The 23,805-nt window shown below is 46.1% G+C and overlaps 1 long non-coding RNA gene across 5 annotated transcripts in view; it reads right to left on the bottom strand.

Annotated features, from left to right (window-relative positions):
• Nucleotides 1–2,448: 2,448 nt before the first annotated feature.
• Nucleotides 2,449–23,805, bottom strand: part of LOC102155488 — a 36,246-nt gene continuing 14,889 nt past the window's right edge. Inside the window, exons 3-6 of one of the 5 annotated variants that reach the window (XR_005355869.1) lie at nucleotides 16,480–16,717; nucleotides 15,265–15,351; nucleotides 4,136–4,236; nucleotides 2,449–3,356 (exon numbers count right to left, since the gene is read on the bottom strand). This is a non-coding gene — a long non-coding RNA (uncharacterized LOC102155488). The remainder of the gene's footprint in view (nucleotides 3,357–4,135; nucleotides 4,237–15,264; nucleotides 15,352–16,479; nucleotides 16,718–23,805) is intronic. The other 4 variants (XR_005355871.1, XR_005355870.1, XR_005355867.1 and 1 more) reach the window with 4 other exon arrangements.

Here is a 23,805-nt window from a genome sequence, read left to right on the forward strand (position 1 = left end):
AGTGGGAGGAGGGACCCAGCTCTTGCTCTGCTGTGAACAAGCAAGCAGTGTTTCTGAGCACAGGATTTGGGGCTTAAGGTCTAGAATCTCACTCCACCATTGTCTTTCAGTGCAGGGCACGTAGCTCCGCAAGCTTTAGTTTCCTCCTCACCCCAAGTGTACTGTTACCTGCTTCACAGGATTTGCTGTAAATGACTTATGGGTGCAGAACAGAGTTTCTCTCCTCAACATTCCCTTATGCTACTTCCTCTCCTTTCTTTAGTAGAAAGTCTTGAGTAAGTCAGGGTTTTTAAAATGCAGATATTTTATAAGCAAGGTAATACATCAAAATGATGCCTTCATGAACATCTTGTAATGCTCCACGTGGAAGATTCCAAAAAGCCCAAGATTTATTCAAGAAGACTATAGGGGTCCGTTCCTGCCCTTCCAGTCTGGGGCTAGGAAGAAGGGTCTTCTAGGCTTTGATCTTGACATGCCCTACCAGGATGGAGTCAGGACTCCAGGGGAAAGCAGAAAGAAAAAATGATGCTTTATGATGATCTCAAACAATGCAATAAACTATTCAATAGAATTCAATCTGATCATGATTTTTAAAAAATAATAAACTCAGAGAGAAGAAAGATGCCTGACTTTACCCCAAGTCTACAATACATATAAATCTTTTTTTTTTAAGATTTTATTTATTATTCATGAGAGACACAGAGAGAGAGAGAGAGAGAGAGAGAGAGGCAGAGATACAGGCAGAGGGAGAAGCAGGCTCCATGCAGGGAGCCCGACGCAGGACTCGATCCCGGGTCTCTGAGCCGAAGCTGTTGGAGGTAGAAAGGTAGATGCTCAACCACCAAGCCACCCAGGCGTCCCTACAATACATATAATTCTTTTTTTTTTTTAATACATATAATTCTTAGTGGCGAACCATTTATTGCATTCAATTTAAAGCCAGGAACGAGGGATGCAGGCCTTAGCCAATAGAATAAGAAAAAGAACAGAAATTAAAATTATAAGTATTTTATTTATTTATTTTTTTAGTGTTTTTTTAAAATATTTTATTTATTTATTCATAGACACACAGAGAGAGGCAGAGACACAGGCAGAGTCCGAGAGGGAGAAGCAGGCTCCATGCAGGGAGCCCGACGTGGGACTCGATCCCAGGTCTCCAGGATCACACCCCAGGCTGCAGGCGGCGCCAAACCGCTGAGCCACCGGGGCTGCCCAAAATTATAAGTATTTTAAAAAACAGAAGGGTCATCATTTATAAGATGCTGTGACTGCCTACATAGGCATTCCAAGAACTTCTAGAAACAAACTTAAAACTAAAGAGTGTTTAGCAAAGGTGCTGGATACTAGATACTTAAATAAAAACAATAACTACAAAAACCTTTCTTATACACCAGTGCACCACTGAGAGTCTCAACAGAAAACAGCACATTCAAATCACATTTTTTCTAAGGGTTTGTGTGTAAAGAGACTAATCACAAGCCTGTTAGCGGGGCTTAAGGGTACCACAAGGGACCCGGAACTGGCAAACACAGGAGCTGTCCTCATGCCTAGAACTGAAGGTGATTGCATTTCATCAGATCTAAGATGCTCATTTTTTCCCCATATTTTTTAACACCTTTGAGACAGAGCTGTGTCCTACAATTAATGACACCTTGCTATTGCTGGTAACCAGGCAGCATTCATAATATGATCACTGTTGCCTGTGCATATGCATACTTGGTCATAGCTGTTCATATTATTAGCACTTCAGCTGAGTTATGGATATTGTTGATACTACCCATTTTTATTTGGTTGTGCTTTACAATGTCTTTAAAAATATTACACTGTAATTCCACATTGAAATGAAACGTTATTGTATGTGCAAGAAGAGCATGGAAAGAGAGCAAAAGGGGCGCATATTCTCTGTTGGAGAAGTAACATGAGAGGAACTCAGAGGAGGACTATAAATATGAAGGCGTTTGAGGAATACCATAATCAATCAATTTCTTATATTTTAATTTTTTGTGTGTGCAAAAGTTATGCAAGGTAAAAATCTATGTCTAAATACGTACAAAATAGCTCTAAGTTATAAGTGATGAGAAATCATTGTGTCATCATGTAACTGGATCATTTTCCTTAATGGTATGTAAAATAATGGTTTGTTCTACAACTGATTCTTAGAGTCAATCAAATGCAGTAATTTAACTGTTTTAAACTAATTTTTCTCTTCTTTCCTCTCCACCATTATTTTTTAATAGTGTATTGGTGGTGGTGAATTTTACAATGTATTGCTCAGATTGTAGAATTTTGAAATAAGATAGTAGTCATCAGAGGAGGCACCCTATCCCGCAGCACATGGACTGGCAGCTGGATATAATTACTCCAAGATTTAGGTTGATTCCTTGGGGATGAGAAAATACATTATCAATTGTTCAAAAGATGATTGGTTGTAGTATAGTTTTTGGAAGCTTTATTTTGAAGTGTAAGTATTGGGTAAAGGGGTTATGTCAATGGGCAAGCCAAGAGGTAGACAGAGTGAGCGTTTGTTATTCATTTAGCATCCAAATTCCCTTCCTTTATGCCTGTAAGTAACCATGTCCACCTTGCCTCTAGTGGTTAAATGCTACCGGTTGGGGTCTACTGCTCTAGGATCCTGAAAACATTACTGAAATCAGGTGTCCATGTCAACTGCAGCTTCCTACAACTATTCTAGTCTTACAAAGAACAATCACAATAGAGTTTTTCAAAGATGACAGTATTAATGCTCACTAATGCTTTCAGAGAGGGATTGTCTTCTGGGCCCATTCTGGGGATACAGTTAGTGAGTGGGGAACATAGTGCATATGGCAATGTACTCAATAATTCAACCTCCCCTCTTCTATTGTATACCAAGGAATTCAAGGCATCTTAACCTGGTTTATTAGATCACTGGTTAGTCCAAGATCCAGTCAACCAACAAAGTGAACAAATTACAACACGTCTGGTTACTCAAACTAGTCTATTGAAATAAAAACCTCTGGTAAATGCATCCATAGCAATACATTCAGTATAATCTAAAATCATGTTGCATTCCAGGCCTGCTTCTCAGATCTATTCTTCTCCTTCCCCCGCTCTGCTCCACATCACTGGCATGCCAACGCCTGCAAGGTATATTTTCTGACTCTCTGGCAGTAAGAGGTTGGAGGGCAGGAGAAGAGGTAGAGATGTTTTCTCCTCCTTCTCTGTTGGTGGCATCTTCAACATCAGTTATGATTCTTCTTCCATAGTCCCAACTTCCACTGGTTGGAAGGCCTGTGCATATGCATAGTTCCAGCTTCCACTGGTTGACTCTGGGACCCGGGTTCCAGTAACACTACCTCTTCCCCTTCTTCCTGTCTCTGCAAGAAATTTGAGATTCTTCAATCACAGTCATAAAACACTCTTAGCTTTTAGGTGGACAATTGAGCTGAGTAGTTAGGATAGGAGCTTAAAGTCTCTGTGCCCCTCATACTGACCTATGGCATGGCTGCTCAGCCTCTAGAGCTTTGCTTTCAATAGACACTTCATTCCAGGTGACCGAAACTTTTCATTCAATTGACTGCTTCACCTGACTGCTTCACCATTGCATGTCTGATCTGTCAGAGTCCTAAGATTTAAAGTTGAGGTTTCACTGCTCTTGGTCCCACTTGCTGCTGCTGGGGCTACCTTGCCCTGTTGATCCCTCAGAAGTTAGATGCTGGAGCTGCTGCCCCTTCTGCCCCATTAAAAAAGGGATTCTGACTTAGTTTCCCTTTGTTATGGTTACCAGGAGATTGATTTGCTTTAGACTAATTCCCCACCTAGGAGCTGAGGGGGCCAGCATTTGATGGAAAACTCTGGAATCCTTTCCTTCCTCAGTCGTTCAGGGATCTCAAGAGACTTGAGACTTGCCTGAGCTGGAAAGGCACTCTGGGTTCATGAGGATCAAGCAAAGAGCAGGTGATAGAGCTGGGATCAGAACCCAGAATCATGATCAGGTCAGGGGAAGGTGATGGGACAGAGGGAGTATTGGTGGCAGCAAGAGGCCTCCACTCCTGAACATGGGAAATGAAGTGAGACTCTCAGAGCCCAGATGACCCCTCCCACCATCCTCCTGGCCCACTGTACCCCACACACATTCAGAAAACAGAGGTCTCACCATCTCCTCCTTGGGATGTGATGTGAGGAGTTTATGGAGGGATGCTGAAGTCAGACCAGTTCTCATGTTGTAGTCCTGCCAGAGTTGTCCAGAGAACTGCTCTGGGAAGAAGGAGAATGGAGATACCAGGTTGGAAAAGAAATGAAGTGGAATAACAAAATAAAATATAATATATAAAATAAAAAGAAACAGATGCCTTTGCTTTGGGCAGGGGTCACTTTCTGGTGGTGCTTTCTCTCTCCGTCCATCTATCTTTCTCGCCTCCATGCCCAGTACATCCTTTCCCCCCTACTTTCTGTCCATCCCCTGTCTCCACCTCCTCCTCCCGGCCAACCCCACAACCCTGCCTAGGCGCTCCTGTCCCCTCAGAGGACAGACTTCTGAGGCACCCAAGTGACGGTCTTCTCTGAGCTGTTAACTTGGCAACCAATATAATTTCGAATCATAACCAGTTCTTAGTGATTTCACTGCATAAGCAATTCAGGTAACATCATTGAAATTCTAAATAAAAAGAAAAGTTGTATGATAGACAGCTCTGCCATCACCAGATCAAATGGCTTTTACTTGCATGAGTTCACTTCGGTTCCTGTCCCAGCTTTAAATACTTTTCCCATAACCACAATTCTTACACTTTCCTATGTGCCAGGCATCCTGAGAGGCACATTAAACAATATCAGCCCAGAAATATTTTATTTCCCAGAATCCCCCCTTTTTTGGGTTACCTAGAATCCCTTTTGATAATAAAAATAACCAACATTTGTTGAGAATGTACTGTGCTAAACACGATGCTCTCATGACCCAGTTTGTGTATACTTTTCACTCATGTTCTCTAGGTGAAGAAATGTGGTCCAAGGAACTGCAGTGGCCTATCCAAGGCCTATCCTGACATGGTTAGTTTCCTCCTCTGGATAAAGGTAAGAATGTGGGGGTGGTTGGGTGGCTCAGTCAGCCTTCAGCTCAGGTCATGATCCTAGGGTCCTGGGATGGAGGTCCACATCAGGGTCCCTGCTCCGAGGAGAGTCTGCTTCTCTCCCCCTCCCTTACCTCCTCCCCCCCCCCTCTTCTTTCTCTCTCCTTGCCCCTCCCCCATTCACACTTAAGCTCTCTCTCTCTTGTCCTCTCAAATAAATAAATAAAATCTTTTTCTTTTTTTCTTTTCTTTTCTTTTTTTTTTTAAGTGGCTCAGTGGTTGAGTGTCTGCCTTTGGCTCAGGTCATGATCCCAGGATCCTGGGATGGAGTCCTGCATCAAGCTCCCTGGGGGGAGCCTGCCTCTCCCTCTGACTATGTCTCTGCCTCTCTTTCCGTGTCTCTCATGAATAAATAAAATCTTTAAAAAAATGTGGCAATGGGGATGCCTGGGTGGCCTAGCAGTTGAACGCCTGCCTTTGGCTCAGGGCGTGATCCTGGAGTCCCAGGATCGAGTCCCACGTCAGGCTCCCTGCATGGAGCCTGCTTCTCCCTCTGCCTGTGTCTCTGCCTCTGTGTGTATGTGTGTGTCTCTCATGAATAAAGAAATAAAATATTTTTTAAAATGTGGCAATAATTTTAAAAAAGAGAGAGATGAGAATGTCCCAGTTACTACTTCCCATTTGGGTTTTCATGGACCGTTGGGGTTTGACTGTGAGTTCCTTTGTTGTCACTATCTTTGTGGCTTTGGTGTTTTCAGGTGTAATTCCCAGCAGCCCTGGGGAAGAATGGCCTTGTTTCCTGTTATTTCAGACATCACAAGGACAGACAGAGGGGTCAAAACAAGGGCTACAGAGGGAAGATAGATGCGTTGATACATAGAACAAATGGGAACCCAGCCAGAGTAGCTGGGGAGAACCTGAGGGGAAGAGCTCCCCATGGGCCCACAGCAGTGATAGCCCCTGTAGGGAGGGGAAGGAGGCCACCCCAGAGCAGCCTGGGCTACTCTTTTGTCTTAGTTGAGGCTCCTTTGGTGTTCAGGAACAGAAATCAAGTCAGACTTTCCCAGGCACAATTTTTTGGGAAGATGTGGAGGTATCTCATGGAATCCTAAATCAGCCATACCTGGGAAAGGACTGAAGCCAGGGAGTGGGGCAGTCAGGCACCTTCCAGTAGTTTCTCTCCCATCTCTGCTTCAACTTTCAATTCTCTCCTGAACAGCCATCTCTGCTTCGGTGCTTTCATGGCTGACAATGGCCAACCCATCCCAAAGGACCACCAGGCTGAGCTAAACCCAAGGCCAGCTTTGGAGGGTGCAGAAGCCCCATCCCTCCTTTCTCCAGTCATGTTTACCCATCCCAAACATTTCCACCACCCACCCTGTCTGCCTGAGGCCTCCCAGCTACTGATTTTGATACCTTCTCCCTGAGCCCACTTGCCCTACTCCTCCCACCAGATCTACTGCGAGAGCCCTGAGGGAAGAGAAGCCAGCATTTTCCTTCCTTGGAGACCACCGAGAAATCCCTCTCCATATGGCTCCCAGTCTGTGTTGTGAGCTTGTTGGGATGCTCTGCTTGGGGATGAATGGCTTTCTCCACAGCTCTGGGGAGAGAAGCAAACATTTCCTTGCTCAGGAGAGTAGCAAAGCAAACCATTGTTCCATTCCCAAAGAGAGCTTACAATTTGGGCTGTAAAGGGCCATTGGGTTCTAGTTTTTCAATGTTCCCTTTCCTTTGGGCCTGCAGATTTCATTATTTAGACAGTCTTCTTTGTTTTTTTTTTAATTTTTTATTTATTTATGATAGTCATACAGAGAGAGAGAGAGAGAGGCAGAGACACAGGCAGAGGGAGAAGCAGGCTCCATGCACCGGGAGCCCGACGTGGGATTCGATCCCGGGTCTCCAGGATTGCGCCCTGGGCCAAAGGCAGGCGCCAAACCGCTGCGCCACGCAGGGATCCCGACAGTCTTCTTTGTTGACGAAGTGTGCAAGCTTTGTTAGACAGTCACCCAATTTCCCACTTGTGTTCACAGCTATTGTAAGCCAGGCATGGGTACAGAGGCCAAGAGGGCAGAGTTTCTGCCCTTGAGAGGCTCATGGAGGTAACAAATCCATGAAAAAAGGAGTAACCCAGATGTTCTCTTGTTTCTCCTGTTTTCAGTCCACACTTCCTTTTAATGAGTAAGCAGCAACAATTCGAGCTCTCAATCTGCAAAGACTTTAGGAAATCTGGTCTCTTCCAGGTTCCCTTTTCCAAGGATCTTTGAGAATTCTCACATATTCCACTTATTCATTGTGGTTGTCACTTGTCACTGGACCCTGTGTCTGAACACTGGCAGGGCCTGCCCTCAGGAGAGCTGCCCTCCTCAGGCCCCAACTTCCCATACAACTTTGCCTAACATGGGACTATTCTCAGGGAAACTCCAAGCTCCCTCATCACCTCTGCTGTCTCTCCCTGGGTGATCTCATCCGGTCCCATGGCTTTTAAATACCATCTGTCATATTTGCCAATGACTTTACAAATCTGTTATCACCACCAGTGACTTTTCCCCTGAGCTCCAGACTCTTACATCCAACTATCTATTTGTCACCTTTACTTGAAAGTCAACTAGGCAATTAGAACTCAATTTAAAAAAAACAAATTCCAAATTTCCTGACCTGCCATGCCTGCCCCAACTTGGTCCCCTCCAAGTGTCTCCATTTCAGGGACATCTCAGTACATAGTGTGACACCATCCACTTAGTTGCTGGACCTACAAATCTGAAAGTGCAGGTGCACCTCATTCTTCCCTTTGCTGACTCCCAGCAGCTAACTCTGTTGATGCCACCTCAGAACCTATTCTGCATCTGCCCACTTTTTTCCATCTCTTGTCTAAATGATGGCAATGGTATCCCGACTCCCTCTAATTTCACTCCTGCCCTCTGCAACACATCTTCCACACAGCATCCAGAGTAAGCTTCTAAAATTATAAACCAGATCATATCACTCTCCTGATTAAGTCCTTTAATGGTGGGATGCCTGGGTGGCTCAGTGGCTGAGCGTCTGCCTTTGGCTCAGGGTATGATCCCTGGGTCCTGGGATCAAGTCCCACATCGGGCTCCTTGCATGGAGCCTGCTTCTCCTCCCTTTGCCTGTGTCTCTGCCTCTCTTTCTGTGTCTCTCATGAATAAATAAATAAAATCTTTTAAAAAAATCCTTCAATGACAAAAAAATCCTTAAATGGCTTCTCATCACATTTTTATAGAGATGGGGAGAGAGAACAGGGGAGGGGAAGAGGGAGAGGGAGAGAGAATCTTAAGCAGGCTCCATGCCCAGTGTGGACTCCAATGGACTCTTAGGACCCTGAGATCAGGACCTAAGCCAAAATCAAGAGTCAGACACTTAACTGACTGAGCCACCCAGGCACCCTTCTCATTACATTTAGAATAAAAACTCAGTTTCTTGCTCTGATGACAACGGCCTCCTGCCTGCCTCTCTGCCACCACTGAATACTGTCCAAACAGCTCCTGCTCTCCAAGTCTCCCCTCTCTCTTGTTCTCCCCTTCTCTCTTACAGCCACACTTCATCTTCTCTCTGTTCATCAGAAGGACCAGGCCTACCTCCACCAAAGGATCTTTGCAAAAGCCACTCTCTTTGTCTGGTGAGCTCTACCTCGCCTTTCAGAGCCTGTGTGTGTGTGCGTGTGTGTCTTCTTACTAATCATGAGTTAATCCTACAAAACGAATGGCTTTGCATATGCTTTACCACTTTTGGAAGTTTCTGCCTGAGACAAAACAATTCTCCTAGGCCATTAGGAGGTTCTGTTCTCCCATCATATTTTCTTAGCAGATCACATGCCTTTGAGCAAAACAGAGCAAAACACTTTGAAGTCTTTCCAATAATAATAAAAAAGAAGCCATAATTTGGGAAGAAGAAGAAGAAGAAGAAGCAGAAGCCACAGCAGCAGCTGGAGGAGGAAGAAGAAATAGACTAAGACCAAATCATTATGTGAGGTTAAAAAGGATCATATTGAAATAATAAAAGCTATATTACTAGAGTAACAAAACATACAAACCATGGCTTTTAGAAAGATAAGGAGAAGTTAATAGAAGCAAAATGGTAATTTTCAATTATTTGCCCTGCAAATGGTAGACTGCTATGTTCCAGTCACTGTCCTGAGTGGTAGGGAATAAGCAGTGAACAAAATATACAACACCTCTGAGCTGTGGAGCTCACTTCTAATGGATGAGAAAAGACAATTTTAAGTAAATATACAATATGTTTTGTAATAATGAGTTCTATGGAGAAAGATAAAGCAATCAAGGGAGTTGGGGAGAGAACCAGGGGAGGGTTGGGGTTGCAATTTTAAATAGCATGGTTCAGGAAGACCACCTCTAATGAGGTGACATTTGAACTGAAGCCTGAAGAATGAGAGAAAGATCCACACTGGTCTCTGGAGAAGAGCACTCAAGACAAAAGAAAGAGCAAATGCCCTAGTGTTGCAATGTATTTCTAACTTCCAAGGCTAAGTTAGAAAAGCTTTTGCCTTGTTCTCACTCTGCAGACACTCACCCTTGGAACCTAGCCACTCTGCTGTGAAAAAGCCCAGGCTACGAGTAGAGGCCATAGGTATTCCAAGTCACAGCCTCTTCTAATGTCCCAGCATCCAGTGCCAGACATGTGAGTGACAGGGCCTTCAGATGAGTCCAGCTGTCCTTGCTGATGCCGAGTGGAGCAGAGATGAGCTGTTCCTGCCAAGTGTTGCCCACGTGGCAGGTCTGCCAGCAAAATGAATGTGGTTGTTTGGGGTTGGTGCGTTATGCAGTGATAGAGAGCTAAAGCAGTAGGAAGTTGTGAAAGCATTTTGTATACCGGAAAGCCATCTACAGAAATGGATCATTAGTTGGTAGACATCCTGAGCTCATCTCATGACTCCAGCTACAAGTTTTTCTGAGCTGGCTGTCATCTCAGGCCAGGCTCTGACTCCTTGCAGCAGCAGGTAGCGTTACCTGTGACACCTCACAACCATAATCTGGTTCCAGGCCTCCTCTACTCTCAAGCACCCTCCCCCTCTATCAGGCGCCCCCTTTGCAACCTCCCCACAGAACTCCTTCCACATACATTATCCAGCTATGTCTCTGTGCTTTTTCTCATACTTTTTTTTCTGGCTGAAAAACCTTTTTCTCCTTGGGCCGCAGGGACTTACTTCACTCAATCTTATCCAAGGCAGGACACCAAACCTTCCTGTGGGAGAGAACTTTTTCCCATTTCTCTATTGAGATCTGAGAATTGCTTGCTAAAAATATGCAGGACCCAATGCCCAATGCCTCTCAGCAGTGGATGGAGGAATGAGGTGGAAGGGAGCCACCACCACCCGCCAATGGAGAGGGAAGAGAGGAGAGAAATTGGAATAATCTGTGTGAGTTTGGGGCTGTGATTTTGAGTGATCAGATGGTCTCCAGCTCCCTGTAAAGTATACCCACCAACTTTTATTGGTTCCCAAGCACACCTCACTTACGTTCAAGGACAAGTCCTTTCCCACAGCAGCCCTGCCATTTTGCTGACCCTCAGCCCTCTCCACACTCCTGCTGAGCTGACCCATCCTTCAGAGCCTGATTTCCATAGCCGCTCCTGCCGGGCACAGCTGGTGTGGGCCATGCCTGCAGCCATGCTGCCAGAGGGCCTGGGCAATGGCACTGCCCCTGCTTCATTGCTAGGCACAGCACACACAGTAAGGGATCATTTGTTGGGAGAATAAGTAAAAACTACAACTGTACTTCGTGAAAGTCTTCCTAGATTTTGATCTGGTGCCTGGATCTTCCTCCCCATAACCTCCCAGGCCCAGCAGCACTCTGACCCCCTAGGTGATCTGTAGTAGCAGGAGGCTCCTTCCCTTTGTGTTACAGGGATAACTTGGGTACTCACAGTCCTTGTCAGCCTGCAGGGATGAAAGAGGCCTTGATATCACTTGGGACAAACATGTTGCTAGCTCAGTACTGCACCATCCTAACCCAGGTAACGGCTGGGCTCAGAATCATCACAAGCTCACTCTGCCCTTGGCATCTGTGGGAGTCCCAGAGTTGTCCCGTGCATGCTTCCACATGCTGCTCATGCTGCCTCCTCCGCTCTACCCTTGACATCACTCAGGCAGATGCTCGCCTGGCAGGGCTTACCTCTGAATGCCTCTTAAGATTCTGCTGGACTGCTGGTCAGTGCCTGTTCCCCTCATACTACTCTTGCCTTTTCACTCCTAGGATGATAGAGAAACGAGTCTCCTTCCGTCATGCCACTCCCTTAGCCAGGAATCCCTTACCTAAGTCCCAAGGTGGCACTTTTATTTAGACTGTTGTTTTGTTTTGTTTACATCTATGGATACACAGATGCTGGAGCCAGAGCCATGACCTATCCATGTCATTCAGACTCTGAGTTGAGGCTCATTCTTCATTTCAGTTTCCTTTGTGCATTCAGCTACTAGCTACCAAGGGCCTGTGTTTAAGTTATGGCAATAACTTGGCACATTAATTTTGTACTGCTGTTCAACAGATTACTGCAATCTTAGTGGTTTAACACAACATACACACATTCACAGTATTGGAGGTCAGAAGACTGCAATAGGTATGCAGACCCTTCTGGAGGCCATGAAGGAGAATCCATTTCCATGCCTTTTCCAGCTCTTAGAGGCCACCCATGTTCTTTGGCTCATGGCCCTATATCATTCCAACCTCTGCTTCTCTCATCACATCTCCTTCCCTGACTCTGACCCTCCTGGCTTCCTCTTACAGGGATCCTTATGATCACATTGGCTCTGCCTGGATAATCCAGAATAACCTCCCCCATCTCTAAATCAGCTGAATCACATCTGCAAAGTGCCTTTTGCCACATAAGAAAGGCAATATATTCTGAGATTTGGGGGATTAAAAACATGGGGAGATGTCATTCTGCCTACCACACTGGGTATCCAGTTGAATGGAGTCTATCTGACGGATGCATACTCCTTTCCTGTAATTTATCCTCTAGCACTCACCTTTCCCCTCCCAGTTTGCCAAATACACTTGTTCATACCTGAACCCTAATTGTGAGCCAAGTCCAAGTTCTTTTCTCAAGAGCCTCCTCTTCAGCCCCCCTGTAAATCAGAATAGACAGATTTCCCCTTCCTGGGGGGCCCATTCCATCCTTAGAGGTTAAGGCCTCTGGCTCTCCTGTTAGTGTCACAGAGAGAACTCAGATATTCCGGTGAGACTATTTGTGTGTGTGTGTGTGTGTGTGTGTGTGTGTGTGTGTGTGTTTTCTGGTGAGACTATTGAGTCCATGGTACACGTGCATATATCCACATATAATCCTGGGTGAATTTCCTATCACTTCCTCTTGCCTGTCCAGGCCACTCTCCACTCACCTCCACCCTGTTCTCTATACCAGGTGATTGACCTCCACAAACCACATCAGTGAGCACTCTTGTCTTCTGGATTCCTGTCTGGTTCAGCCAATGGGAACTCCAGCCGGAGATGAGAGGGTGGAGAAGAGTGTGGGCAGGGTTTGCCTTCCCCTGACTGCCTCCCTGTGGGGTGGCCCAGGACTGCTATATTCTTCCCTGAAGGCCTTAGCTCCTGTTGGCCGCTGTGGGTTCAGGCAACTGTTCTTTTCCCCACAGGCATCCAGGCTGTAGAGATAGCCCCAGATTTCACACAATCTCTTGTGGGTTCCTCAAACTCTGCCCACCCTTTGTACAGACCCTTCATTAAACTTTTCTCAAATTATCCAAATTGAGTGTTTCGACTATTTTCTGATGGGATTCTGACTGTTATGTTCTCCAAAATGTAACTCAGACGTCTGCCAAGCTTCCCGGGCCTCAATGAATGATCTTGTGATATAATTTAGATCTGAGTGTTGGCAGCTCAGTAACTCCACACCTAGTCACTGAACAAATTCAGTTCCCTTATAACCTCCTAGAATTCTTGAGTCCCCAGGGATTGCTCACAACTGGTCACTCCTTACATTCCCTCCATGCCTCCTCTGCTCATGCTATGGTCCTAGGCCCTTTATGGACAGAATGGAGTTTCTAATTCTGTTGGGATCCAAGCTCTTCCTGAGACCTCAGTACTTTTCTCTAAGCCACATTGAGGTGGTTTGGGTAGGCTGTGGATATGCAAGTCAAAGCCACGTGACTCTAAATCTGACTTAATATAGACATGTGCATGCATACCTTCTTTCCTGATCAACTATTTGCCAAAACCTCTCCTGTGCCAAGAGCTGGTTTACTGAGAAAATGGAGCCGTTGGGCAGGAATTGGGGGGGGGGGCACAACCCCATCCCACATCCGTAAGAATAACCACTTCACCTATTCATCTTCACCACCTTCCTCATCTCAGAAGATGTGTTTCTCTTTCTGTTCAAGGCTCATCCCTACATTTTTGCTCTTGGCCCCACGCCCTCCTGTCTGCTCTGACAGCTGTCTCTATCTAGCACAGGGAGCTAATTCCTCTTTCTACATCTTTGAACTCTCCTCTATGGAAATACTCTGGTTTGCCTGCAACTGTTCTCAATGTTTTCTTAGTGTGAAGAAGAGGAAGAAGGAGGAGGAGGAAGAGGGGGAGGCAACACCCTCTTTTGTTCTAGAGTTGGCTATTTCTGCCTCTCCTTCTCTTCTCCAAGTTACCCAAAAGAGCTACCTCACACTTCTAACTCCATATCCTCATTTCTCATCATCGACCCACTGCAGTTTCACTCCTGCCCTTCTGTAGTCAAGGAACTTCTTAGATGTCAAGCCCAATGGATACCTTTCATCCTCATCTTATAGGATTTCCCCACTGCATTTAACTATATGGACCCCAGAGTCTTCCATTTCCCCCCACCCCCACCAAAGGCGGGGTCCTCGTAGCAGAGACTTTGAACTTCCAGACACGGGTTTCTTTCCCTCTTCTTTTTTTTCACACCCTGCCCCCCCCCCCCTTGTAACAGAGAACACAGCTGCCCTGCTCAAATCTACATCCCCCAGATTTCCTGCAGCTAAGCATGCCACTATGACTTGTTGTCACCCTGTAAGGAGGTAAGCAGAAGTGATGTGGCAATCTCCTGGCCTTACCCTTGGTGCTGTGGACCCAGAAATGGGAGCTGCATTTAAAGGATAAGAGCCTTAAGCCACCAACCTCGGTCCCAGATGACTCTTTGGAACAGAGCTGGCCCTGCCGGCCATGGACTATTCCCATCTGGACTTCTCACATGAGAAAAATAAATACATATCATTTATGTTATTGTACTTTGGGATGTTATTATAGTAGCTTAACCTGTACCCGAAGTAACATAGTGTTGACTCAGGAGCAGTCAGTCTGTAGGCCTTTTAAACCCTACCTCAACCCCAACCTAATTTAGATCCTCTTACACTCTCTTGTAGCATCCTGTACTTACCTTCAAAGCACGTATCACAACTTGCAATTAAATAATTATTTGGGTAATGTAGTGTTCACTATTGACTGCTTCCCCCACAGCTATCTACCCTCCCTCCCTTTTATCTCACAGAATCCTGATGTGATTTAGGAATTCATAGCTTCCTCATTCTAATTCCTGCTCCATGAAAAGATGAGTGTAAGCCCATAGATTGTCTCTCCTAGATTTTGAAGTTAGAAATAAATAATAAGCCACTTATCAAAAGGGTCTAAGATGGAAAATTCACAGTGTAGAGGGAGCCAGTGGGGTTGTAGCGGATCATGTGCAAACCAAAGCTAGGAATGAGAGTGACAGGCAGGTAATAAAGAAGCAGGTACATGAGGTGCAGGCAGACTGTGCTCATGATGACCTGTGCATCATGTCTGCTGAGGATCTGCAGCCACCTGGATTCAGGATTATGTCCCAGTTCCAGTCTCTGTTCTTGGTCTTCACAGAAAGCATCTACAATTACCCCTAAAATATACTCTTTCCCTGGGCTAAAAAGAGTGCACACTTGTTTCTCAGAATCAAGCAGGCCTGTATAAAGCAGTAACTTTGGCCAAATTTATTTAACAAATATTTTTGAACACCTACTATGTTCTAGGCACTGCTGTTATGCACTTGAGTACTTAGGGAGAACAAGGTGGGCTGCCTAAAACATCTCTCTGAGAAGCAAAGTCAACTACAGTCCTCTACCTGCTTTTAATTCTTCAATGGTTTCTAATTGTCTTCAGAATAAAGCCCTCAGTCCTTGTGGTTTTACAGGCATCCTTACGTGAAACAGCCTCTGTCTGTCGTTTGAATCTCCATTCTGTTACTTTACCTGTCCCTCCACTGCCACCAGATCAGGTCCCCCAGGGTGCCAGCCTCTCTCATACATGCAAGTTTTTGCACATATTCTTCCATGTACCTGAGTGTGGTAAGCAAAGACATGAGGCAAGGATGAGGATGGTGACGAGGTACCACCACCTGAGCACTTGTATGTACTTTATATGTATCCTTCTTAACCTTCATCATGATGTACATTCTGTTGTCCTCATTTTACAGATGTGGAAACTGAGGCTTCAGGAGCTTAGTTACTTGCTTCAGATCATTTAAGAAAGGGCAGAGCCAACATTTGAATCCAAGTCTTTTTGACTCCAAAGGATACGCTGTCTAGGCCAGCAGTCATCTCTTTGCCACTCTTTCGAGCTCAGCTTCTGGAGGCAGACAGGCTTGGGTTTGGATTCAGGGTTCTGCTGCTTCCTGAGTGGTTGGCCTTGAGCAAGTCACTCAATCTCACTGAGCCTCAGTTTCCTCATCTGGAAAATGAGGTTGGCAACAGAACCTACCTCAGAAAGTTACTGCAACATTAAAATGAAAGAATGCGTGTAAGGCACTTGGAGTCACGCCTGGCCCAGAGCATTCGGTGAAGGCAGATACCATTTCCTTATCATCATTATTACCATCTTCACCGAGACAAGTAGCTCTCTCCTTAGCCCTGTCCAGGTTAGAGCTCTGCGTCTTGTCACAGACACAGCCTAAGAGCTGCTTCTTTGCTGGGCCTCCTGGGGCCAGGCCTGCATGGATCTGTGGAAGGAAGCTTGGGCCACAGAGGAATGGACTGTAATTGATCCCAGTTAGAGGTGGACAGGGCCTGTCCTCCTCAGCTGGGGCCTCAGGAAGCAGGGCGCTGCCTGATTTATGTCCCTGCTGCACAGAGGATGACCTGGTGACCTCTCTACGTGTTCTAGCATCAGACAAGGCCATAAAACGGAATTGGTGTTGCGCGTTTGTTCCTATCAGGTCCGACTTGTACGCTGTTGCATCCACCTTAGGTCAATCCTCTGCAGGGCCCTCCCTACGAAAGGTTAGTGTGTGTGGCCACTCTGTGCGGCCAGGCCACTGGGAGTTCAGGGACAGTGTATAGAAGGGAAATCACAGTCTTATATACTTTCACGGCTTCCATGACCATCTCCAGTGAAATATGCTCAATCCATATCCTGAACCTACAGCTCCCCGCAGCCTCAGACTCAGATGTCAGTGGCCCACTGAATACCTCTTCTTGGACGTCCACAGGCCCCACTCTGAACTCATTGTGTTCACCTCTCTGCTGACTCTTCTCCTCTCCTGGATGGCACCACACCTGGGCCAAGGAGGCTGCTTATTCCCTGGTCTGGTGTAGCATCTTTGTACAGACTTCTTTATAGCTCTGACCACCGTTTTGTGATGAGAACAACTTATTGCAGGCGTCACCATTATGTTTCACTCTGTCCCCTCCAATAGACTGTGAAGTCCTAGAGGCAAGAGACCACAACTCAGTCATCTCTGCACCCCCAGGACCTAGCATAGAGGCAGATCAGAGAACAAGCCACAAACTTTTGATGACTGAAGGAGGAAATGGATGGATAGGTAGATGGATGGCTGAATGAAGGAGCATAGAAGGGTATCTTTCAAGACAGTTTTCAAATAAAGAACAAGACTTCTTAAGAGGGACCCCAAATTTCCACTGGAAGAGTGAAGTTAGATATTAGCATCTTCGAGCCAGATTAACCTTATTAATTGCATACTCTGAGCTATACTCGGAGCTCTTCCATGTACAAATGACAGAGACCCAGAGAAGTTAACTTCCCGAAGGTGAACAGCAATTTAGTGACAAAACCCCTGAACCAGTCCCCAAACCTCCTGCCTCTACTGTCTGTAGCTTCTTCCTTTCTTTCTGCATGCTGAGCTTAAGTGAGCTCTTCACAAACTCCAGAGCTTGGCTTCCAGAAATGCACTATAGAAGGCAAGGGTCTTGGGGTGCCTGGATGGTACAGTTGGTTAAGCATCTGACTCTTGGTTTCTGCTCAGGTCCTGATCCCAGGGTTGTGAGATCAAGCTCAGGTCTTCCAGACTACCTACAAGGTTTTATTAACAACAACATGATCTATAGCAGAAAAATTGAAATGAGCTTCTCAGAAGTCGCAGTTCTGAGGCTAAGACTATATGACAGTGTGGCCCTTATCTTCACTGAGCCTCAGTTTCCTTACCTGCAAAATGCGAATAAGAATGGCATCTGTCCTGGTATAATGTATGTTTTTCACTTTAGGCTCTTGCAGTAGATTGTATTATTATTCCCAACTATTTGCTGCACTCTCAGTAAGAAGATCATCCATCTCTGCCCATACCAATGAGACTTGCGGTGCTTCTCTGTGGGGGGGAACTATACCTCACTGCCCCCCGGGTGTCAGCCTAGGCCATTCGCTTCTTTTGGCCAATGGAACATGAATAGATGGGACAGAGACCACATCCCAGCGGAAGCTTTAAGAGTCATTGCAAGATTCAGCTATGGCATTTTTCCTTCTGTCTCTGGACTGATATAGGGGCCTGCTCCTTCAGTCTGAGACACAGAATGTGAACACATATAGAACAGAACCTCAAATGACCTGCAGCTGTCATGTAGCATAAATAAGAAATAAACTTTTGTTATTGTCAGCCGTTGAGATCACGGGGTGGTTTCTGCTGTGTAGCCTAGCAAATGCTGACTAATAACCTTTCACTTCTAATAGAGACAGACTCATTTGGGACATCTTAAAACAGATAGGCTTTGTGGTAATGATAACCACAGAATGCACCAAATCCCAGGTAGTTCCGGAGCCAGTATTAGTAGTCAGATGAGCTGCTGTAGTGAGAGACTCCAAGACAAAAGTCTTAATAAGGTACACATTTACTTCTCTTTTGAAACAGAAGATGTAAGTGGCTGGTCCAGGGTGGTTAGGCAGCTCAGCTCTGTTAGGCTGCCCAAAGATCCAGACTCCTTCCAACCTACTGCCCCTGCTACCTTCCAGGGTGCTCTCCTCATCTGCACCATCCACATTCCCACCTGCAGCAAGGAGGAGGGAGAGAGCAGGGATGACCAGGGCTCCTTTTAAGGGTGTACAGAGAAACTGCCCACAGCACTTCTGCTCACAGGCCACTGACCAGACCTTCTTTATATGGCCATAGCTGTGTAATATAGGGTGCAGCTGTATTTCACAGACAGTTTCTGACCAGGTGACCATGAGCCTTAATGAAGCACAAAGGGGACTTTCTATTAGTAAAAAAAAAAACGGGGGGGGGGGGATACAATATAGTGGTGTTTGGAGCTAGCTTACATAAGCTCATGAGAGCCAATCACATGTATTGCCCCCCCAATTCCATGTTGGTTGGCATGACTTGAAATTGGCCTTAGTGGGAATAATTATACCACAGGAATTGGCAGACACTACAAATCTGGACTTCCCTTTCACTACTCCAGTCTGCCAGAGAGCCCGCTGTTAGACCTTTGCCAGCACGGAGGGTAGCAGGTCCTGATAGACAATTAGCACCCTCAGCCACAGTTGAGCTACTTTTTCTTGGTGTCTCTGTTGTATTCTCTCCCTCCTGAGCAGCTTCCTCACCTTCTGCTCCACAAGAAGTCCTCCTTGGTTCAAATTTGTGAGTGCAGCTCATCTTTCTTACCTCTTTCTTGCTGTAGATTGACTGCCCTGGGCCAGACGCCGACAGTGGGGCTCCTCAGCTATGTCCAGGGGTAGAAAGGCTGGATGGGCATCATGCCCAAAGCTGTCCTCAGAGGAGTTGTGGGCAGAACTGACCCCAGAGGCAGACACTGTGTGCAGCTGAGGAGGGAAAGTTCTTTCCCTGTCCTTATCACAGAGTTTAAGTTGTAGGAGACCATCCTTGTGTAGTTCATCGAATATTCCTTTTTATTGTGGTAAAATACACATAACATAAAATTTACTTTCTTAAACCATTTTTAAGTGTACTGTGTAGTGATAGCAAATACGTTTGCAATGCTGTGGAACATTATCATGCATCTCCACATCTCTGATATTCCTTTTGTACCTCTCTGATTAGATGGCCCGGTTCGGAGAAAGAGGCCCTTGCTGAGATGGCAGGGAGGCATAGCTGTGCCCTAGGCCACAAAGGCAGCAATTTGGGGTATAGACAGGACAGCAGTGATTTGCAGGAGACCTGAGATCCACATCCAAGGACCTAGGAAAGGTGGCTAGATGAGTATCTCCCCAGCAAGGACAATGTGGTAGGAAAGAAAGAATGCAGACTTCAGAGTCGGAACCCAGAACCTGGCCCAGTCGCTTGGTGACCTTGGGCAAGCAAGGGGACTTGGAGCAAAAACTGATAAAAAGAATATTTTACTAAATTAGCAAGCATTTGAGGCTGTACTGGTGCAAACCAGCTAAATGTCATCCCTGGCTATAAAATGGAGGGACTGATACCCAGCTGATCGAAAGGGGTGCTGGGGAAGGTAACATCAATCAGCCCTGTGACACACTAGGAGAAGCAGGCCTAACATAAAGAAAACACTAGAAGCTTAGAACACATTAGAACAGGAATGGCTGCACTTCACCTTCCGGCTCTCGCCCCAACCCCCATCCCCAAGAGAGATAGACAAGCCCTAATAACCAGTTCCAGGTGTGGGGGAAATCCACCTCAATCTGGAAAAGGTGTCAGTGTCTGGGAATTGCAAATATAAAAGAACAGAACAGGACCAGGTGGCAGGAGAGACTGTGGCTCTCAGGAGAACCCTCCTTAACTAAAGAGAGTTAGAAATAGGGGTCTCTCTCCCCCTGGAAAGGCCTGGCCAGGCCCCCCTCTAGCGTTCAAAACCCTAAGCCCTGTGCTCCTAAAGTTCTCTGCCCTGAAAACTCATTCAAAGTAGGAGCAGAGTCCATTTGGTCCTGAGACTCCAGTCTTGAATTTTCTTCTCCCCCTGAGTAGCCCTTGAGAAGGGAGCATGGAAGACCCAGATGCTGGGGGGTACAGCCTGCCTGCCAGGCACCAGGTGAAGATGAGAGATCTGACTTCAACACAAAAGAAGAATTTACTATAAGGACAGGAGATGTGTCACAGAATCCAAGGCTAGGGGCAGCATAGGGAAGCAATCAGGAATCTCAGCATCCTGAAAACTCCAACCATCACTGTTGCTCTTTTTTCTTGCTGCAGACTGATTGGTTCTTTTTCCTAATACGCATGGTGGAAAATGTTCACTGCCAACAGCTCCTAATGTCACCTCCATTCAAGAGAGCAGCCAAAGGCAAGCAGCCAGGCTTCAGCTCCATTCCAGGGTTTTGGAGGTGGGATGTGATTGGTTCAGCTTGGGTCTGTCGCCTGCCCTGACCAATAATCTTGTGGCCTAAGGTGAGGGGCGGAATCATAGGTGTATTTAGCTGCTCTTTTCCCAGCCGTGTGGTTACAGGAGAGGCAGACTCTTCGTAGAGCAAGAATACCAAGCAAGCAGTAGACACAGGTACCTTCTACATGTAATTTGTCTGATGTCACTTAGCTCGAAAATGACACACCAGTTCCAAATGACTTCTATGTTCTTTCCATTTTGCTCTGTTTCAAGGAGGGAGCCCAGAGCTGCAGACTCCAGTGAGGGTTTGGGAGGCAGTAAGTAGAACAGTGCTTCCCAGTCCTGGCTTCCCTGTTGGCATGTAAACTGGGGAGGACTGTGTGTGTCTAGCAAGAGTCTTGGCAGGTAGGTGTACTCAGTAATTAATGAAGGGAGCAAAGAAGGAAAGAAGGGACGGAGGGGAGGACTGTGCTTCTAAATCACTCGTAGTTTGGTAAAAAGAAAGATTACCATAGTGAGCAACACTTATTGAGCAGCTAGCAATTTTGAGACTTGGCATGTATTAAATAATCTTCATGTCAAATCAATGAGTTGAATATTATTGTCACCTTTTAGAGACAAGATATTGGGGCACAAAAAGGTGAAGAATTTCACCCCAAGTTCACTGGGTTAGTAGCAGAACCGTTACAAATCTAAGCAGCCTGGCTCCTGAGCCTCTCAAGATGTCAGCAGCCTGCCCCAGACCCAGAGAATCAAACTCTCTGACGGTGAGACCTAGGAATCTGCATTTGACTGAGTTTCACAGGTGATTCTAATGCACAGCCAGAGTCAGACCTAACACGTTGGCTCTAACAAGCGGCCTCAAGCCTGGGGCCAAGTGACCAGAACAAATAAGGCTGCTGCCAGGATTTTTGAGTTTGATCCTGTGAACATGAGGCCAGCCAAGGAGAGGAGAGGCCCCTGTGAGGGGAACCCAAACCCAGATCAATCACAAAGACCTCTCTGGAGACCTGTGAGTAGAAGGCCAACTCGGGAGACCTGCCTTCGAGACACTTCTCCGCAGGGTCTCCGGGCACTGGCCACCGTCCTCAGAAGAGCCGGGACTAACCCTGTACCTGCCTAGTTCCTGGACTTTAATCTCCCGTCTGACCTCCTTCTCACCCCTGCTCTGATCTGAGGACTCCTGCTGGGTTGACCCCACCTCTGACCCCAGCCCGCCCCAGTTTTCAGGCTCACTGCCCCAGGCTGACAGCCCACAGGATGACAGCTCGGGGCAGTACAACATTCGAATCGGCCACCAGTAATGGGAGCAAGATGCCATGTCTTCTAATGATGTAGTGACAAATGGAATCTTCATGTCAGGAGAACTGTGACTTTTAGAGCGGAATTCGGGTATCTTTCGCCAACTCTACAACCATCACTGAGCGTGGGATGTTGAAATAGTGAGAAGTGAGCTGCCCTTGATCTTCACTGGAGCAATGTTCTTTTATTCACTGAGCATATGGCTGCTGGGAGCTGATTCCAGGACGGTTTCTGTGTCAGCACTGGGGACCAAAAAGATGAACCAGACATCGTCTCTGCCATCGAGGAGTTTCTGTATGCCTGATTCTGCTGTGGCATCCAGAAAAGATGATGCCTCAAAGATTAGCCAAAGACTTGGTCTAAAAAGAAGAAAAGCCTGCAGGATTTCACTTTCACATAAGGGATGGTTTCTAGCTTTGTCCAAGGCTGCAAAGTCCCTCAATGACAGGAACTGCCTGTGGAAGTTTTGGGGGAGCGAATAATGAGCCTCAGAACACAAACAGCTTTAAAAATCAAGATCTGGATGCGCTCAGGTGGCTCAGTCGGTTAAGTGTCTGCCTTCAGCTCAGGTCATGATCTTGGGGTCCTGGGATTGAGCCCTGAGTCAGGCTCCCCACTCAGCTAGGAGCCTGCTTCTCCCTCTTCTGCTGCTTCCCCTGCTCTCTCTGTCTCTCTCTGTCAAATAAAATATAATAGAATCTTTAAAAAAACAAAAACAAAAAAACAAACTGATATCTGTCTGTGCACCAGAGATTTAAACCCAGGGGGCAGGTAGCCTTCTTGATAGGCATCAGAAGGGCTCAGGATTAAGCCTTGGGCTCCCCCATTCTGTTCTTGGCTATACTCTACTTTGATGTAATACTAGACAATTCACACTCCCTCCCTGGGCCTCAGTTCCGTCAGACCATTTCTTTTCTGTTTGAATGCCCTGCCCTTCAAAGACTATTTGATAAATGTTTGTTGAATGAATGAATGAACCTCTGAGGTCCCTGCTAGCTCTGATACTATGAGTCTATGAGCTGGAGACATCTTTAAGAAAGAATCTTAGGGGCGCCAAGCCGGCTCAGTCAGTGGAGCACATGACTCTTGATCTCAGGGTCATGAGTTCAAGCCCCACATTGGGTGTAGAGATTACTTTAAAAAAAGGAAAGAATGAAATTGGCCAAGAGGAAAAAGTTTAGTCCTATTCCTAAGGGACCTTGGGTCACACTCCCTTATGTAAGTATGATCTGCTCCTTATAGACAACCTCTCCTTTCTCTCCATCCCTTTCCTTCATTTTCCATCCCCTCTGTACTTATTGTAGCGGGTTGAATTGTATACTCCAGAAAAGGTGAAAAGATATGTTCAAGTCCCAACCCCTGGTACTGGTGAATGTGACCTTTTTTGGAAATAAGATCTGTAGGGGCACCTGGGTGGCTTAGTGGTTAAGCATCTGCTTTTGGCTCAGGTCATGATCCTGGGGTCCTGGGATCAAGTCCCACATTGGGATCCCCCACAGGAGCCTGCTTCTCCCTCTACCTATGCTTCTGCCTCTTTCTCTGTGTCTCTCGTGAATAAATAAATAAAATCTTAAAAAAAAAAAAAAGGAAATAGGGTCTGTAGATGTAATCAAATTAGGATGAGTTTACATTGGATTAGAGTGGGCTCTACTCCAATAGAACTGGTGTCCTTACAAGAAGAGGGGAATAGGGACACAGACACCCAGGGAAAGTGTCACGTGAGGATGGAGGCAGAGATGGGAGTAACGAATGCATCAATAAGCCAAGGAATGCCAAGGATTGCCAGCAGCCACCAGAAGCCATGAGAGAGGCATTGAATATATTTTCTTTTTGAATCTCCCAGAGAAGAAACCAACCATGCTGATGCCTTGATTTTGGATTTCTGGCTCCTGAAAGGTGAGAGAATAAGTTTGTGTTGTTTTAAGCCACCTAGATTGTGGCATTTTGTTATGGCAGCCCTAGGAAACA

Source organism: Canis lupus, chromosome 2, assembly GCF_011100685.1.
Source record: "Canis lupus familiaris isolate Mischka breed German Shepherd chromosome 2, alternate assembly UU_Cfam_GSD_1.0, whole genome shotgun sequence".
NCBI lineage: Eukaryota > Metazoa > Chordata > Mammalia > Carnivora > Canidae > Canis > Canis lupus.